The 17,594-nt window shown below is 39.3% G+C and overlaps 1 protein-coding gene across 7 annotated transcripts in view; it reads right to left on the bottom strand.

Annotated features, from left to right (window-relative positions):
- Positions 1-17,594, bottom strand: part of bbs9 (Bardet-Biedl syndrome 9) — a 562,903-nt gene that overhangs the window by 236,011 nt on the left and 309,298 nt on the right. The window lies entirely within an intron of this gene.

The following is a 17,594-nucleotide window of genomic DNA, read 5'->3' as shown; positions in this document are numbered from 1 at the left end:
CTTTTGGATATTAATAGTTCCTAATCTTTGACTATTTAAGAAATAATTTGAATTTTAGTTTTCCTACCAAAGTGGATAACTTGACACTTTTCGATGTTATAAGTCGCCTGCCAAATTCCTTTCCATTCAGTTAGACTATCAAAATCTGCTGAAGCCTCTTCACCTTCATGTCATAGCAAACTTAGAAATATTACATTTGGTCTCAACACCCAAATCATTTATATAGTTTATGACTGGCAGAGGCTGCTCCACCCTGTGTTTTTTTCCCCCCTTTTCCTCCCTTCTATGGTTTTCTTCTCCTCTTCTGTCTTCTCAGCCTCGCAGTCTCAGACACTTGGTTCCAGGCCTCCAAAGGTAAAAACAACGACTGCAGATGCTAGAAACCAGAGTCTAGATTAGAGTGGTGCTGGAAAAATACAGCAGTTCAGGCAGCATCTGAGGGGCAGTAAAATTGACATTTCGGGCAAAAGCCCTTCATCAGGAATATAGCTGAATTCCTGATGAAGGACTTTTGCCCGAAACATCGATTTTACTGCTCCTCGGATGCTGCCTGAACTGTTGTGTTTTGCCAGAACCACTCTAATCTAGACCCAGGCCTCCAAAGTGGGGTTGGCATTCGGGGCCCGGACCAAGGACACCGGCCTGGTACAAAGTGTGAGCAGTAGCCCGGAGTGGAGCATGGCAGCAATGGTCCACGGTGGAATGTGGTGGAGGCCCCCTGCACTGCTGTGGAGAGCCCTTGGAAACAGACAATGATGTTTATCTGTTTAACTTGCTTCTTGTTTTTCTGACCTATGGTTATACTGTATAGCTGTAATATAATTTTCTTTTCTTGATTTCTCTAAGGATTATACCTATGTTGGTGACATTAGTTACAGTATAACTAATCTAACGCTTAAGATGCTGCACCTAGGTAACTTTATAGTTAAGATGGCACTGTAAGTGGCAACTTATAAACTTTTCACTGTATGCAGTTGAGTGCATGACAATAAAGCTAATTCATTTATTCACTCAAAAGCTAATTCAATGCTCCCAATCCTCAGGCATATACTTATTTGGAAATTTTATCAGCCTCTTCCTGTGATTTTATATATAATCTTGAACTATTGTTAGCCACAGTTGGATCACCATTTCTCTAGGGGTTTTGTGCCTTGGTAAATGTATATTGTTGTAAGCCATTTATTATTTCTTTACATGCTAGTTTTTGCTAGTAAAGGTGTTCAGAAATTTAACATTTGAACTTTGCTTCTCTTTCTCCACAGGTGCTCCATTTTTTTTTGCTGAGTCTTTTCCAATATTTTCTGTTTTAATTCTAATTTCCAGCAACACAGTATTTTGTTTCTATACACAAAAGTTATGTTCAGTCTGTTGTTTCCCACTGCTTCATTTTTGCACAGGAGAAATTCAAACATTGCTATGCAAAATCAAGCTCAGCTTCAACAGTGTCCTGCAGATGAATGTATCTCCTGAGAATATAATAAACCTCAGACTGAGAAGGATGATTTACCCATTCACTCATTCATTATATTTATATTGAATGGACTATGAGCTAGTATTCAGAAAAATGCACTAATTCTACTACATTTTTTGTGTGTTGCTGCTGTAACTTCAGTATGGCAGTGTCAGAAGTTAAATGTTTAATTTGTTTTCAATAAAGGCTATGTTACCAGCTATCTGGGCTCTGGAAGTCTCTACTTCAACCTTCCTGTTTACTTCTTATTTAAAACCATTTCGTTTGGTGACCTGCTTAAGTGTCATAAGGCTGAGGGTCAGATTTTTTTTCATAATCCTTCTGTTGAGATGTTTTACCATACTAAAAGTGCTACAGAATTTTAAAGAGACATCTTTTTGTCAACTTAGCACAATGAATAAAGTATGTTTATTTATGCATTGCCTTTCATAACAAATCTCAGTAGAATTATATTTACAGGAAGTGAAGTCATTTTGAAGTATTGTCACTGTTGCAATGTTGGAGGTGTGGCAGAAAATTTGCATATAGCAAATTTCCACAAAAAGCAGTGTAATGATAATTACTTTTATGCTGATTGAGGGACAAATATTGATAAGGACATCAAGGAAAACTCCCCTTCTCTTTTTGGAAATATTGCCATGGGATCTTTCATATCCACCTGAGAAGATGGGGCTTTGCAGTGTGTACTGCTTCTGACCTATGTTGCATTGGCAGCCTTGAATTTAGTGCTTAACTCAGAGTCAAATGTCTTGGAGTGGAACATTCTGATTCAGATGTTAGAATGCTACTAACAAAGTCATGGTTAACATGAGGGTGCACTGTGGTAATTCAGTATTCTTAAAATGATTCAAGTGTAGAGCTCTGTTTCATGCATACCCACTGCTTATTCACTATTACTGTGTATGCCCAAACACACTATTCCTAAATGTTATCAAAACCAATAAAACATCAATTTACTTCGGAAAAGGATATGGAAGATATAGAATGTAGGGAAATAGTTGGTGACACCTTGCAAAATGTCCACATTACAGAGGAGGAAGTGCTGGATAAATAAAGGTGGATAAATCCCCAGGACCTGATCAGGTGTACCCTAGAACTCTGTGGGAAGCTAGGGAAGTGATTGCTGGACCTCTTGCTGAGACATTTGTATCATCGATAGTTACAGGTGAGGTGCCGGAAGACTGGAGGTTGGCTAACGTGGTGCCATTGTTTAAGTAGGGTGGTAAGGACAAGCCAGAGAACTATAGACCAGTGAGCTTGATGTCGGTGGTGGGCAAGTTGTTGGAGGGAATCCTGAGGGACAGGATGTACATGTATTTGGAAAGGCAAGGACTGATTAGGGATAGTGAACATGGCTTTGTGCATGGGAAATCATGTCTCACAAACTTGATTAAGTTTTTTGAAGAAGTAACAAAGAGGTTTGATGAGGGCAGAGTGGTAGATGTGATCCATATGGACTTCAGTAAGACGTTCGGCAAGGTTTCCCATGGGAGACTGGTGAGTAAGGTTAGCTCTCATGGAATACAGGGAGAACTAGCCATTTGGATACAGAACTGGCTCAAAGGTAGAAAACAGAAGGTGGTGGTGGAGGGTTGTTTTTCAGACTGGAGGCCTGTGACCAGTGGAGTGCCACAAGGATCTGTGCTGGGTCCACTACTTTTTGTCATTAACATAAATAATTTCCACATTGTAAATAATCTAATCTAATCTAATTTGGATGTGAGCATAAGAGGTATAGTTAGTAAGTTTGCAGATGACACCAAAATTGGAGGTGCAGTGGACAGTGAGGAAGGTTACCTCAGATTACAACAGGATTTGGACCAGATGGACTACTGGGCTGAGAAGTGGCAGATGGAGTTTAATTCAGATAAATGCGAGGTGCTGCATTTTGGGAAAGCAAATCTTAGCAGGACTTATACATTTAATGGGAAGATCCTAGGGAGTGTTGCTGAACAAAAAGACCTTGGAGTGCAAGTTCATAGCTCCTTGAAAGTGGAGTCGCTAGTAGATAGGATAGTGAAGAAGGCGTTTGGTATGCTTTCTTTTATTGGTCAGAGTATTGAGTACAAGGGCTGGGAGGTCATGTTGCAGCTGTACAGAACATTGGTTAGGCCACTGTTGGAGTGTTGCATGCAGTTCTGGTCTCCTTCCTATTGGAAAGATGTTGTGAAACTTGAAAGGGTTCAGAAAAGATTTGCAAAGATGTTGCCAGGGTTGGAGGATTTGAGCTATAGCGAGAGGCTGAACAGACTGGGGCTGTTTTCCCTGGAGTGTTGGAGGTTGAGGGGTGACCTTATAGAGGTTTACAAAATTATGAGGGGTATGGATAGGATAAATAGGCAAAGTCTTTTCCCTGGGGTTGGGGAGTCCAGAACTAGAGGGCATAGGTTTAGGGTGAGAGGGGAAAGATATAAAAGAGACCTAAGGGACAACATTTTCACACAGAGGGTGGTACGTGTACGGAGTGAGCTGCCAGAGGAAGTGGTGGAGGCTGGTACAATTGCAACATTTAAGAAGCATTTGGATGGGTATATGAATAGGATGGGTTTGGAGGGATATGATCCAGGTGCTGGCAGGTGGGACTAGATTGGATTGCAATATCTGGTCGGCATGGTCGGATTGGACCGAAGGGTCTGTTTCCATGCTGTACATCTTTGTGACTCTATGATTCTATGTCATTGTCATTATGTAGACAAATCAACCACATTCTTCTGAGCACATGACCCCATAAACAGCAATAAAGTGAATGGCGTTAGATTTGGTGGTGTTGATAGAATAAGGAAGACTGGCCAGGCATACCAATTTGGTTTAGTAGTAGCACTCTCAACTGAATAAAAAAAGTTGTGAGGTAAATCCCCACCGCACAATTGAATACATAATCCATAATCAGTGCAGAACTGGTGATCCACAAAAATTCCCATGGGACCACTCAAAGGAAAGCAAAATAATTAGCCAAGTCAGCATGCATCCTTCAAATAACACTACTAAAAATTATTTGGTAATGCTTGGATGGAGCCTTTTTTTTTGACACAGTTGCTTCTTGTGCCTGCAACACAGATTATAATTCAAAAGATCACAATTTGCTGTGATATAACATCTCAAGAGAAGGATAGTAGCTCTGACTACCTCACTACTGTGATCTGAACTTAAGACAACAGCCAACTCAGCGACTGGCAGTTGAAACACAACTCAGGGGCAGACAGCATTATTAGACTATTAAAGGGATTACTGAACTGGGCAGTCTGAGATTGATGAATTGACAGTCATCAGTCCAATGTCCTTAAGAATCTGTTATTTACGTTAGTACATATCAGCTCATTTCCATGCAGTCATGTTCAATGTCCCGCCAACCTACTATTCGTGATTATGTCAACAGCTTGAGTTGCTATCACTTCTTGACACAAAAAAATCAAAAAGATTAAAAGGTACGCAGAATTAATCAAAAACTTTTGCAACATGCCTTTTCTCTCTTCAGTCAGGCTTTTCCCTTTGTTAGCCTATTCAAAGTTTAATTTAATATTGTACAACACAAACATTTATTATATTATCAAAACAAGATGTGCTAAATATGAAAAACAATTCTTTTCAAAGCCCAAATTTCGTTGTTGATTTGTCGAGATCTTCAAATAAGATAATAAAATTGTTCATAATAATTTTGTGAACATAATGATTAATGTATACATATTCCCCAGGTGCTGTCACTTCAGAATTTAACAGTCAAACATTTTTAGCCTTTCACATTTGTAATGCACCAAGAACATTAGCTTGAAATTTGTCTATGAAGCAAAGCACACAATTGCTTATAGTTGTTGCCTTAAATTTCTTTTCCAATAACTGAACAAGGATGTTAAAACTTCAGGCTAAATAATTAAGTTATTGGAATTGCAGAAAAGGAATTTCATATGACACATCAAATTCCAGTCACAAAGTCATATCAAGCTACTGATTCTCTTTTTCCATTGCATTGTACTTCCATTTAAACGTTGATTTCGCTGCTCCTTGGATGCTGCCTGAACTGCTGTGTTCTTCCAGCACCACTAAGCCAGAATCTGGTTTCCAGCATCTGCAGTCATTGTTTTTACCTCTTCCATTTAAACAGCCATCTTCGCTTTCAGCTGAAATTTAATTTGGCTATGCTCTAAATAAAACTAGTCCACAATATTAGTTGATGATGGTTCAAAACAAACCACCCTCTGCCTTAGATATTGCTTGTACACTTTTAGAAAGTAGATTATTTCCTGACTTTCTAGAACTTAGAAACAGGAGAGGAGAGGTCACGCTGCTGGGAGATTTTTTAGGCCTCCACAAAGTTCCAGTGATGTGGAGGAGAGGATTGGCAAATAGACTGTGGGCAGGAGTGAAAGGAATAGGCTGGTCAATATGGGAGACTTTAACTTTTCCAACATTGATTGGAAATGCTATAACACTACTACATCAGATGGATCAGTTTTTGTCCAATGTGTGCAGGAGGGTTTCCTGTCACAGTGTGTCAAAGGGCCGACAAGAGGGGAGGCCATACTGGATCTGGGACTTGGTAATGAACCAGGCCAGGTGTTTGATTTAGTGATAGGTGAGCAATGTGGAGAGAGTGACCATAATTCGGTTACGTTTAGTTTAGTGATGGAAAGGGATAGGTACATGCCACAGGGCAAGAATTATAGATGGGGAAAGGGCAATTATAATGCCATTAGGCAAGACTTAGGAGGCATAGAATGCGGCAGCAAAATGCAAGGGATGGGGGCCATATCTTTGATAGGTATGTCCCTGTCAGGAAGGGAGGGAGTGATAAGTGAAGGGAACTGTGGTTTGCGAAAGAAATTGTATCATTTGTTAAGCGGAAGAAGGAGGCTTCTGTGATGTTGAAGTGAGATGGTTCAGATGAGGCAATGGAGAGTTACAGTGTAGCTAGCAAGGATTTAAAGAAAGTGTTAAGAAGAGCAAGGGGGAACAGGAGCAGTCTCTAGCAGGTAGGATAGAGTAGAACCCTAAAGCTTTCTATAGGTATGTGATGAATAAAAGGATGACTAGGGTAGAAATAGGGCCTGTCAAAGACAGAAGTGGGAAATTGTGTATGGGCCCTGTGGTGATCGGAGAAGTGCTAAACGAATATTTCTCATTTGTTTTCACGCAGGAAAAGGAGAATATTTTTGAGGAGAAGACGGAGATACGGCCAATAGTCTTGAAAGGATTGAGGTTAGTAAGGGGATGGTGTTAACAATTCTAGAAGGTGTGAAAGTAGATAAGTCCCCTGGGCTGGATGGGATTTTTCTGAGAATTCTCTGGGAAACTAGGGAGGAGATGGTGAAGCCTTTGGCCTTGATCTTTGAGTCGTCGTTGTCTACAGGTTTAATACCAAAGGAGTGGATGATTGCAAATGTTGTGGCCTTGTTCGAGAAGGGCAATAGAGATGACCCAGGTAATTATAGACCAGTGAGCCTTACGTCTGATGTAGAAAAAGTTTTGGAAAGCATTATAAGAGATAGGATTTATAATCATCGCGCAACAAACAATTTGATTGGAAATAGTCAACATGGATTCATCAAGGGCAGGTCATGTCTCACAAACCTCATCGAGTTTTCGTAGAAGGTGACATAGCATGTGGATGAGGTTGGGGCAATTGACGTGGTGTAGATGGACATCAGTAAAGCCTTTGATAAGTTCCCCATGGTAGGCTATTGGAGTAAATGCGGAGGCATGGGATTGAGGGTGATTTAGCAGTTTGGATTAGAAACTGGCATTCTGTAAGAGTGCAGCGAGTGGTTGTAAATGGAAAATATTCAGCCTGGAGTCCAGTTACTAGTGGTGTGCCATAAGGATTCGTTTTGGGACCACTGCTGTTTGTCATTTTTATAAACGACTTAGACGCAAGCATTGGTGGTTGGGTTAGTAAGTTTGCAGATGATACTAAACTTGAGTGGTGGACAATATGGAAGAATGTTGCAGGTTGCAGGAAGACTTGGATAAACTGCAGAATTGGGCTGAAAGATGGCAAATAGAGTTCAATGCAGATAAATGTGATGTGATTCACTTTGGGAAGAATCACAGGAAGGCAGAATACTGGGTCAATGGAAAGCTTTTTGGGAATGTGGACGTGCAGAAGGATATTGGTCTGGAGGGAAGGTCTATGAGGAAAGGTTGAGGGCCTTGAGTCTGTTCTCATCAGAGAGAAGCTAAGAGGGGATTTAATAGAGACATACAGGATGATCAGAGAATTAGATAGGGTGGACAGTGACAGTCGTTTTTCTAGAATGACGACGTCTGTTTGTACGAGGGGGCATAGCTGCAAATCAAGGGGTGATAGATTTAAAACAGATGTCAGACAGAGTGGTAAGGGTGTGGAATGCCCTGTCTGCCAACATAGTTAACTCAGCCACATTAGGGGCATTTACACAGTCTTTGGATAAGCATATGGATGAAGATGGGATAGTGTGGGGTGAAGGGCTTAGATTAATTCACAGGTCAATGTAACATCGAGGGCCGAAGGGCCTGTTCTGTGCTGTATTATTATATATTCTATGTTTTAACTCGTCATTAACTGTGATTACTGTGGAATTCTACACTGCTTCGTACCGCAATGTTGAACAACTAATTAGTTAAGTGAACAACTAGTATCATCTAATTGTTACAGGTACATATGTTCTGCCCTAATTTCTATTCAGTCTACATCACTGATAATGTGCCTGTGCTCTTCGACCATTCACACTTATTGCTTAATGAAAACAAAAGCTACAAATCCAAATTGAGTCTTTTCCAATTAGATGGTAAATATACTCCATCATGCCTTTGAGTGGAATCTTACAGCCATCTCTGGAATGGGCCAGGAGATGGTGGGTGGGGATGGGGGTTAGTGAGGGATAAGAGAGAGAATCCATAAAATTGTAATGTCTGCCACCTGCCTAATTTCACTCGCATTTTACACTGGGAATTGAGTCATCAAGCAGTCCCCTTGCTCATGGGTCAACTGAGAAACCTATGTAGCCAATTAATGGACTTTTCCTTGCCACTGCTGGTGTAGAAGTTGTTTCCAGTGTTTCATCATAGGTGAATTAAACATTATTTTGTTCCATTCACTTGACACGAAGCACTAGTGAGAAATGTGATCGCTGGGTGAATTCCCAATGTTTCTTCATACATGAGATATGGGATTATTGGCTTTGTTGCTCATCACTAATTGCCCTGGAAAATGTGGTGGTGAGCACTGTTTCCTCAAGGCTACGCTGGGAGCTTCCATGCAGGTGGCTTAAAGTGCTGATACATTGACTTCTGTTTTCAGAAGCGGCTGCCATACAGAGATCTAGGTGTATGCAGTGGGAAAAAAATGTGAGGGGATTCTCTCCAACAGTAAAGAATTCAACCTTTCTCATTAGTCATTCAATGTCATTAGCCTGAATGAGTGTAGCTCAAACAAAGCTCAGCATTATCTAGGACAAAGCAGCCTGTTTGTCCAAACACTGATTCCTGCAATACCATATTTGTAGGCTGCAATTTGAAAAAGACCCACTTATTCCTGCACATTGATTCCTGACGGCTAACCAGTTCTCTAGTCATGTCACAACACTGCCCCAATCCCAAATTCTTTACTTTTACACGCTAATCTCTAATGTGGGACTTTATCGAAAGCCTTTCCATGCTGACTCTGTCCAGCCCCATCCTTGATTCCCAAGAGCTCTGCTCTTAAATCTTTTTGAAAAGACTCTAGCATTTTTCCCATTACCAATATTAGGCTAACCAGTCTATAATTCAATATTTTCTTTCTACCTCCTTTTCGAAAAATTGGGATTACATTAGCTACTCTTTAATCAACAGGAACTGTTCCATAGACTATAGAATATTAAAAAAGATGATTTCTAGGGCCATTTCATTAAGTACTCTGCAATGTAGATTATTGGGCCCTGGCAATTTATTGGTCATTAATCCTATTGACATCCCTAATACCAATTCTATACTAATGTACTTTGCCTTTAGTTCCTCACTCTTACTGGACAGTGTTCCCCCAATATTTCGTAAATAGTGAATCAAAATATTTATTTGTTCTGCCATTTCATTTTACCCTCATATAACTTCCCCTGTTTCAGATTGTAAGGGACTTACATTTGTCTTTACTAATATTTTTCTCTTCTGATACCATAAAAACTTTCATATTTGTATGTCCACTGTAAGCTTAATCAATTTGTTTGTTCTCCTTTACTGAAATCTAAACTGCTACCAATCCTCAGGTCCAGTGCTTAGTTTGACCAATTTGTATGCCCTATCCTTGGATCTAATATAATGCCTAATGTCCCTTGTTAGCCATGGTCGGGTGATCTTTTGCGTTTTCTTTTGTGTTAGATAGGAATGAACAATTGTTGCAGTTCTTTCATGAACTCTCTAAATGTTTGCCATTGCCTATCCACCATCATCCCTTTAAGTAATGTTTTCCAATTTATCATAGCCAGCTTGTGCCTCATACTTTCAAAGCTTCCCTGTTTAACTTCAGGACCCTAGTCACATCACTCTCCGTCCTATTGTATCACCAATGCTCCTTAGATACTACTTTCCAAACTGTGATCTCCCCAATGGTCAAAACCCATGAAAATGTCACCACAGACTCCGTCTATTCAAGGCATCACAGCATTCTTACTAAGAACTGTATCAACATTAATTTACTGATGCTGGATCAAAATTCTGGAACTCCATCTCTACATCACATGGACTGCAGTAATTTAAGAAGACAACTCACCTCCTTATCTGAGGAAGGATGTTCTGACTATGGAGATGGTTCAATGAGGGTTACCAGACTGATTGCTGAAATGGTAGAAAACGCTTGAAAGAGTTCAGAATCAGGGATCAGCGTCTAAGGATATGGATACTTAGGACTATGATGAAGAGAGATTTCTACACCCAGAGAGTGGCGAGCCTATGGAATTCTCTGTCACAGAAAATGGTTGATGCCACACATTGAATGTTTTCAAGTTCTGGAGCACAAATCTTCAGTACAATTTCTGCATTATTATCAGAGCCCACAGTCTTTCCATTATCCAGTGTCTTCAGCCTTTTCTTGACATCATGTGGAATGAATCAAATTGGTTGAAGGCTGGCCTCTGTTATACTGGAGGCCTCAAGAAGAGGCCAAGATGGATTGTACATTCAGCACTTCTGAAGATAGATGTAAATGTTTCAGCCTTGTGTTTTGAACAGATATGCTTCGCTCCCTCTTCATTGAGGATGGAGATTTTTGTGGAGCCTCCTCCTCCAGTGTATTATTTACCTGCCCAATTCAGCAATGGTTCAATAAATTCTACTGCTGCTCTCTGGTGCTTCAAGTTACCTAATCTGTTTGAAATCTATCCCATTAAGTATGGTGGTAAGCCCATACATGATAGAAGCTGTCATCAATGTACAGGTGGAATTTTGTTTTCCTATGTAGGAGTCACTTCGTTTGACATTGTCAAAGACTGACTCATCTGCTACAGGTTAATTAGTCAGGTTGAGGTCAAGTTTGTTTTTCCTCTTGTTGGTTACCTCACCTACTATCCACAAGTCCAGACCATCAGCATTTTCCTTCGGGGCTCAGCCAGCTCAACCAGTAAAGGTGCTACTTGAGCTATTCTTGGTAACAGACATTGATGTCTTTCACTCAGAGTACATTCTGTGGTGCAATTGCTGACTTTGGTGTGTCTATCAACATGGAGAAGAACTAATTTGTCAGCCAAGGAGAGGTGGTAATCGACAGGCAGTTTCTTGCCTTTTTTAAAGCTGATGTCATGAGATTTCATGGGTCCAGAATCACTGGACCCCCAGGCAGTATCCCCTCTAATTTTCTTATTGGCTGTGTGGGCCACCAAGGCCCATGTGCTGCAGAAATTTCTGGAAGCAGAAGTCAGTGCTGCGATTGACACGCCAATGCCAGTTGCAATACGCTGTACATGAAAGTAGCTGAGCACACACAGCCATGCAGCCGAAAGGGATTGCTGCGTCCAGATCAACTCCGTTCTGACTAAATACTATTGTGCTGTCACTTCTGGTGGATCTGTCCTTTCCATGGGACAGTACATAGCTATGAACGGTGATGATGGTGTTTGGAACATTATACGATATTCTGTGAGAATTATTGCGCCAGGCTTTTGCTTGTGGGGTAACTCTCAATTTTGGCACATGCCGAGCCAACAAACAGCTTATTAGACATAAAATGACTACATAGTGACACAGACACGTGGAGATGGGTTCAGCCTGAACATTTTAGTGGTGGGAGTACATGCATTAAGCCATCACCTTGTTTGAGAACATCACTGTGAAGAGGTTATCTGAATCTCAACATTCAGTGTAATAGTTCAAAGTAAACACACATAAAGTACCCTTGAATAGTCCATTTGAGAGGAAGCTAGACAAATATAATAAAGAAAAATGTTTGAGGATTACTGCATAGCCTCAAGGAGAAAAGGTGGAAAGTGGTTCAAATGGGGCATAAATACCAGCATGGACTAGTCAGACAAAACAGCCTACTACTGCAGTGTATATCACATATAATGTGACTAGAGTAATGCCTTTTCATTTCAGGTCATGTATGCATTTTTGAAACTATATTGGAAAGCAAAATTTCAATTTCACATGATTTAATTTGCAATCCCATTTTTAACCCAAGTTCATCCATTCACGAGAACTGAGAAAAGTGTAGTTTTTGTTATACAGCAATAATCAAGAGAGGATGCGCTTGTGATTTTATCTATTTATCCACAGCAAATAGTAAAAACAGAAATGTGAATGAATCACATTTAGCCTCCAATTAAACCCAGGCTCTGATAGATCATAATAGGTAATGGATAGAGATCCATAACAGCGTTGCACTACTACCTTGGTAGTCCCTACTCAGAAAGGCATGTGAAGGCCTGCGGGTGCTTTGGCCACAGATTTTTCCATAGCCATACCACAGTTAGAAATCCCTAAGGAAACATTCATGAAGGACAATTAACCTCGCAATGATGGTAATCGAGAAGGACTATAAACACTGAATTATAATAACAAGGAGTCATTTAAATATTAAATAGGTTTGCTGTTTTGTGTAACAGTTTATTTGCTGTTAAAGTGAATAATTCTGCCTTTAAAGAGCTAATTTTGATTTTTTTTAACAAAATAGCATAAACAGAGGACTTTTGCTCAAAGTTTCATAAAACACATTAAATTCTTTCCCTATTGAAGCTTTCCAAATTGACTGGCATAACTTAAGTATTCCTTGCTCTTGAATGCTACAAGTCAGGGGATGATTGCAGCAGAAACATTTATTGGCTCTTTGAGTTGTTCAAGAAAACTGTTTGCTAAAATACATGCTAAGATGCATCATTAAAAAATATATTTGTACTCAACCTGTTCAGACATCTTCACATAGGTGGGAATTGAACTTAGATGCAAATATTTTCTTCATTAAGGTGTTTCTCAAATTAATATTACTAAGTTGAAGAGGAAACTGGCTGATCATGTTACCAGCCAGCAAATACAAAATCATTCATTTCAGAGCATCAGATTAGAGAGGACCTGTGAAGTATCCAGCAGTATTCAGGTGAGCTAATTGCAAGGGGCAGCAGACAGGCAGTAACAAGAGGACGTAGTTGCAGACTTACACTGACTTCAAGGGCTTGAACCTTATACTAGCTGCAGAAAAAAATAAGTATTTATACAGTATATGAGATAATTTAGGTGCAAGCGTCTGACATTAATATAGACTCCTGCTGTTTGCCACATAATGAATACAAATACAACTGCCATCTGCAGAGAGAAGCTGACTTTACCAGAAACACTGACCCGCTAAATATTCACAATCTTTTACATCCGTGTTCAGATTTCTATTATACATTGTACTCAACTGTTGAATATTTTTCAATTAGTTATGGTATAGATGTGATTACAGAGACATGGCTGAAGGGTGACCAAGGAACTGCATATCCAGGAGTATTCATTATTTAAGAAGGTCAGACAAAAAGGGAAGGAAGGTGGGGTAGCATTGTTAGCAAATGAATATATATAGGCAAAAGTGAGGAAGGCTCAGAAAATAATGTCGAATCTGTACAGGTGGAGACAAGAAACACCAAGTGACAGAAAACATAATTGAGATTTGTCAATAGGCACCCAAATAGAAATGTAAGGGAAAGCACTAAACAAGAAGGCAATGGCTTATATTTGCATGCATTACAACAATTACTCATTCCAGTCTCATGCAAAAATAAAAGAGGAAAGGTGGCTCAACAATGGTATACAATAGAAATTAGGAATAGCATGAGATCCAAAGGATCAGATACATAAAAGCAGTAAGCTGAGGATTTTAGATTTCAGCAAAAGAGGACAAAATGTTCGATCAAGAAGGGAAACTTAGAGTAAAATTGGACAGAACATTTAAACTGACCACAAGAACTTCTTTAAGTATGTTAAGCGAAGAAATACTAGTGAAGACAAATGTAACTCCTTTCCAATCTAAAGCCAAGGCAATTAAAATGTGAACAAAGAAATGGCAGAAGAATTGAACACATGCTTTGGTTCTACCTTCATAAAGGAGAGCAGAAATAACCACTTAGTAAAATTAAGGAACCAAAGGTATAGTGAGAGGATGGAATAGAAGGAAATTGGTATCAGTAACAAAGTAATATTGGGTAAATTAAATTGGGTTTAAAGGCTGACAAATCATCAGGGCCTGATAACCTATGTCCAAGAGTACTAGAGGAAGTGTCCTTGGAAATACTGGATGCACTGATGGTCATCTTCTAAAATTCTACAGACACTGGAGCAGGTCTACAGATTGGACAGTGGCAAATGTAATCCCATTATTTAAAAAGGAAGAGAGAGAGAAAACAGAATAACCGGCCGTTTTATCTAACTTCAGTTGTTGGGAAACACTAGAATTTATTATAAAAGACGTGATAACAGAATATTTGGAAAGGATTAACAGAACTGGACAAAGTCACCGTAGGTTATGAAAGGTAAACCATGTTCATCAAATCTGGAGTTTTTATGTATGTAACTAGCAGGCATGTTGGCGACATTTAAGAGAGATCTGGATGGTTACATGAATAGGGAGGAAATAGAAGGATACGGACCAAATAAGGGTAGAAGGTTTGTTTTTTGGTTTAGTTAGGGCATGATGATCGGCACAGGCTTGGAGGGCCAAAGAGCCTATTCCTGTACTGTACTTGGCTTTTGTTCTTATGATTGAGATATATAAAAGTCTAACAGGGCTGAACAGACTGGATGTAGAAAGGATGTTTTTCCTTGTTGGGGAGTCTAGAACCGGGGACACAATCTCAGAGTAGACCATTTAGGACCAAGATTAAACGTTTCTTCACTCAAAGGGTAATGAATTGGTGGAACTTTTTGCCACTAAAGGCTGTGGAGGCCAAGTCACTGAAAGTATACTAGAAACAGATAGATACATTTTAGATTTTAAAGGCATCAAAGGGGTATAGGGAGAAAAGGAAGATATGGTATACAGGAGTTGCCATGATCATACTGACTAGTGGAGCAGGATTGAAGGGTGAAACAGTCTACTCCTGCTCACAATTTCTACATTTCTATTAATTGTCAAATAATTGCCAAATCCTGATTGTGGCTTTTGCTCAATTGCTCAATTCAGTGATGTTCCAGAATGGAGATCATCCATTAAGACTCAATTTGATAACTCTAATAGCTTAATAAATCAAGGACTTAATTCCTCATTTCATTAGTGTAAATAGTTTAACCAATATAGAGAATTTTAATAATAATACATACTGAAGTTTGAACAACTTCCTTCCACATCAATTTTCTTCATGCAGCAATGGGAGCAGGAGTAGTCAGCCCGGGGTGGTCGGAGGCAAAGGCAGGAGCTCGGGCAGCCAGCAGCGAGAGCAGGAGCAGGCAAACTGGGGCAGCGGTGGTACCGAAACAGGCTGGAAGGGCACGGTCGAGTTCAAAGCAAGTGAGATTGAGCCCTTATCAGGAGTGCGAGCCCAGCATGGCCATGCATTTACGGACTGTAGTCTTGAACTGTTAACTGTATCTCTTTGTTTTTACACACTTTAATAAGGAGGACTGTAATATTTAACTTCTTAACTTTGTTTTCCGTATTTTTCTGCTTTGTAACTAAGATTCGGTACCCAGGTACCTTTGTACCTAAGATGGTGCCGTAAGTGGCAACTTATAAACTTGTTACTGTGCTCATGTGAGCACGTGACAATAAACCAAATTTAATATTCCCTGTATCTAGTTATTACCAAGTAAAAACTGTGAATGAAATACATCTTAAATAGGTGCATTGTATCAAACTTTAAAGAAAAAGAAAATTACTGTTGTGAGGAAGGGTCACCGAACCTGAAATGTTAACTCTGATTTCTCTTCACAGATGCTGCCAGACATGTTAAGCCTTTTCAGCAATTTCTGTTTTTGTTTCTGATTTACAGCATCTGCAGTTCTTTCAGTTTTTATTAACCATCAAGAATAGACCGTTTATTGTAACGCAATGGATTATATAGTATTCAGATGCAAATGGAAAACAGGCTACAATTGTCCATATAATTCTTAATAATGATCGTGACTAAGTCACATCATCTCTGTCACATTCACAGATTATCTGCACTGAGACAAACATCAGTTAAACCTGGCTACTTATATAAAGTTGATGGCAGTGGGCTTTCAGTAGGGAATCCACTGTAAGAGGGAAATTAAATCCAACCAGAAAAGCAAATAAACACTCTGCCAAGTAAGGGAAAGAACTATTCACACTGGGGATTACAGCATCTTATCATTTCAGAAAGGGATAAAAAAAATCATAAATGAAGACAAATGGTTGAATGGCTTACAGTCAGAGAAAGATCCATTGTTTTTCAGCCCACTTGTTTGACTGATAGAGAATTTTAACAATAGTGCATACACATACTCACTTTTGTTTGTGGTTCTAAACTGAACATGTCTCCTGAAAGTCTGCATAAAGAACACAAATAGAGAAGACTATTCCTTCTCAAGTCTCTGGCATTGAGCCTGTTCTCCTAAGAATGTGTGAAGTTGTTTGTCCATCAGATTAACATTATCAAACTTTTAAAATGACAGGCACACCAGTGAGAGAATGTCTCGCTATTATTGACCGTACTTGTCTGTACCAAAGAGACATATTAAGGCTGTTAAAGAATGTTTAAAGCCTAAAGGATATTTCAATGTTGATTAGTAAGAACAATTGTTTCTCTATTTTGAGTTGCATACAGCAGCAGGTAATCTTTTTAAAGGTAACACATTTTAATTCGCAAAAAAAATTTATATCTTTTCTCTCACGAAGGCTCCAAAGAATGTTAATATTAGGTTGTCTATTAGCTCCTCATTAATTATTGGCAGCCACTAACAATTTTCTTTTCAATGCTGTCAGGATAAATTTCACAGACCAATTACATTTGAATTCCCTTTAAGGAATATTTCCTCAGCCTGTCAAAACCAAATCTCCTTTAAGCAGGTAGTCTCTCATTTTCTTGATGGGAAAAGGTCTAATTCCAAGTGATCAGAAATCCTTTACAACAAACTCTTCACAGTCAATGAATTATTTCAAAATGTCATTGGTGCAACGTAATTTAAGCGAATCTGTTGCTATTGGTTGAGGGATGATCCTGGGATAAATCTTTACTCATCCTCAGATACACCACAGAATCTTTAACAACCACTAGAATAGACAGATTGGATTCATTTGAAAAATGCCTTATCTTGCAATGTTTTCTTAAATTTAAAAAGAAGTGGTGAAGGCTGGAGGCCAAGTTGGTTATGATTGGTTGATTGGGAAACAATAGTATAGAATTTGATAGTAGTCAGACAATAGCTGATATTTAAACAAGTATTACATGGCTTTATATCTAAAGGACTGGAGTAAAAGAACACAGGCTTTACATGGACTTCATGGATTAAGTTATTAGGAGGGATTATGCAAAATATGCCTGTCTTTTCTAAAGAGTTAGAAGGTCAAGGGTGATTTGATACAATTCTCCAAGATATTAACAGGAAAAGTTTAAAATCACGCAACACCAGGTTATAGTCCAACAGGTTTAATTGGAAGCACTAGCTTTCGGAGCGCTGCTCCTTCACCAAGTGGCACAACCTGTCAGACTATAACCTGGGGTTGTGTGATTATTAACTTTGTATTCTCCAA

Source organism: Hemiscyllium ocellatum, chromosome 4 (genome assembly GCF_020745735.1).
Source record: "Hemiscyllium ocellatum isolate sHemOce1 chromosome 4, sHemOce1.pat.X.cur, whole genome shotgun sequence".
NCBI classification, from domain to species: Eukaryota; Metazoa; Chordata; class Chondrichthyes; order Orectolobiformes; family Hemiscylliidae; genus Hemiscyllium; species Hemiscyllium ocellatum.
This window is presented reverse-complemented; position numbering and strand designations above follow the sequence as displayed.